This window comes from Habropoda laboriosa, unplaced genomic scaffold (genome assembly GCF_001263275.1).
Source record: "Habropoda laboriosa isolate 0110345459 unplaced genomic scaffold, ASM126327v1 scaffold478, whole genome shotgun sequence".
Classification (NCBI taxonomy): Eukaryota; Metazoa; Arthropoda; class Insecta; order Hymenoptera; family Apidae; genus Habropoda; species Habropoda laboriosa.
In genome coordinates, this window is record NW_017100618.1 from 171,993 (window position 1) to 174,887 (window position 2,895).

Below are 2,895 nucleotides of genomic sequence, written 5' to 3' on the forward strand. Positions count from 1 at the left end.
TACTCAGGTACCTCATGGTCGTAAAGCCCGTACCACGGCCAAATGAAATCGGCTGCGGCCCCTGACGGTAGTCATTTGTAGCTTTGAATATGAGAAGTTAACATGAACTTGAGGGTAGAAAGGAAGAAGAATCATAGATACTGTACATAGTAAATGTACACTCTTTGAAAGCATTTAAATTACGTATAAAAATTTTCTCGTACCACTGTTGCTAGAGAAGATAATTAGGTGGACTGTTTTACACATCCTGTATAAAAAGACAAAAGTGTTACCAGCACAATTACATAATATATAGACACCACCTATACAGCCCTATTATACTATTACTTTTAACTGAGATGACCGTAGCGAAGGAGTTAATACACGTGTATCGTAAGAAATGGCAAAGCCAATTAGATAGAAAGTAACTTTTAATTAAATGTGCAATACAAAGACTCTTACAGAGGCGAGAAGTAGCGGCGAGGGATCTAAAGCAACGTTTAGTATTAGACAGTTTAATGCTACAATTACCTGGTAACGCATTTCCCAGCAAGAAGCGGCAGTTGCTACGGAATTGCATTCTAAACGCCGCGTCGTAAGTCGCAACAACATACAGCCTTGTGTGCACGGTTTCAAGCAGCATCGATCCTCGGCTCTTTCGCTCGCCAGAATGCGAAGATCGTGTCCGTTACGTTAATTACACCCCGAGTTCCGTGCTAGGACGATCGGTGCTGAAAAGAAGAATAGACAGCGCCGGGAGATTCATTTTTGAAGGATTCTTCGTTAGGTAGATTTTTTTTAGGTCTGTCGTTATTGGAAATGGGTGATTGAAATAAAATTAATTTTGTATAACTGCTAATATTCAATTTATTCTACGACTCTGAAGAAACGTCTTTACTGTTTGAAATGCTGTATGGAACTATCACTGGGCACCCAAAAGAGAAAGCTGGGGTCCACTTATACTGTCGCGGTAAGCGCCACCCAACCTGTGGTATGCGAATGGGTTTCCCTTGTCCTATGATACACAGCTCTTTCAAAATTCGCCCGATTCCGGGTCCTCTTCCTACATTTCCGTACCCCACGTGCATTCCACAGCATCCATCCCCTCCGGTAGGGCCCAATATAAATACTGGGCCCAAACAAGAGAGTTTAGTTAAAGTTTTAGAATCTAAGGAACCACACTACGTCACGCTGTACCAACGTTATTATAAATAAAGTACGCTAAACGATCTCTGGAGTTACCTCAACGATAATACCTACGAACTGTTTATCCTATTGTATTGCAGTGTGCAGTGCTTAACTCGAAGACGAAAACCAGACACATCTGATGGAAGACTTAGTGACTTGGTTTAAAAGAACGCCGAGACATTTTTCGTCCAACAATCGTAGATTCCACTGATTTCCTTTTTCTCTCATCGAGAAGTGTTATTTCACGAATATTCGCAATCTTCAACGAGATCAAAAAATCAGCAGAATACTAAAAAATTGTACGAAAGAAATTATCATACGAGCCGTCGGACGATTCGAAATTCCAAAGTGAACTTGGCGAAAAAGAGCGTTCTCTGGTAAAATCCTCCAGGTGTCACCTAGTTACGGTGTAACCCGAGCCAAAAATTTGCATATATTCGTGGACGAAAAAGCGAGGGTTGGTGGCTAAGCTGGAACAGAATCGAGAAGGTCCTAAAGCTGGCGATTCAGACTGGACAATACGCTACTAAGCGAAAGAAAGAAAAAAGTAGAGAGAAAAAAATACAGAATCGTTTGCATGAAGAAGGGTAGAGAAATGTTGAAGTTGCTCGAGTATCCGCATTGAGTAAGCTAGCTTTACGCAAGCATTCACTAGAGATGCCTGTAAAATGCTCGATAAGTAGCAGTTCGCGGCTCTTTAGCGAAACGAAAACGCGGTGAACGATAATGGCTGACTCTGCTAGGGATTACCCCTTTTCGAGGCGTGTAATGGACACTGATCAGCTAAGCCTGCCCGGTATCCGATTATGCGCGCCTTAATGCGCCGACGAATGGAGACCTTTTCGCGGAAAACTACTGTAGCGATGATCGAAATGGGAAAAGGAGCTTTTGCAGCTCTTGGTATGAGGCTGTTTAGGATTAATTTGCACTTCTATGGGCGGTGAAGTTTGCTTATTTTCTGGCGGAAGAGAAGTAGCTGGGAAATTTGTAAGATGAAACTGGTGAAAATAATATGAGCTCGTTAAATGCTTCTTTTGTAGAGTTGGAAGGTTAAAGTGGAATTTTTGGTGTGGATTATATAAAGGATTGCTAATTTCTACGTACAATTTTCTACCATATTTTGCATAGAAATGGGAAATTTGTATACAGGGTTTCCTTTATCCGGAAAAATTGGAATATCTCGTGAGGGACTGAACCTATAAAAAAAATGTTCCAATGAAGTTTGTTTGACACGAATGGGAACACCATATGGAGCAAATTATTTTTTTGCAGGTCGAGTGATGGGGGGAAATTTCAAAGTCTAGTTCATTTTTTTGAAATGGAACCATATATTCTTTTTTTTTCATAGTACGATAGCATTTATTGAGACGAATTCAACGACCGGCAATATGAGGTAATTTATTGTTGTAAAATGTTATTAATACTTGTTAATTTTTGGTTTTTATTTAATTGAACATTAGTAAGTAGCAATTAATTTCATTTATTTACGTCGGTAACGTGAAAAGCACAACGGGAGATAAGTTCGATCTCTATTTACAGCGTGACGTGCAACCTAATTAGCCGTCAGACAGCGACTCTATTTAGATCACTTGACTCCTTAGGAACTGATGAATTTATCGATATATAATATATCTCCAAACGAGATATTCCAATTTTTCAGGATAAAGGAAACACTCTGTATATGAAATACCTAATAGTTGAGTTTATTTTTTTTTAATGAAAGAAGTA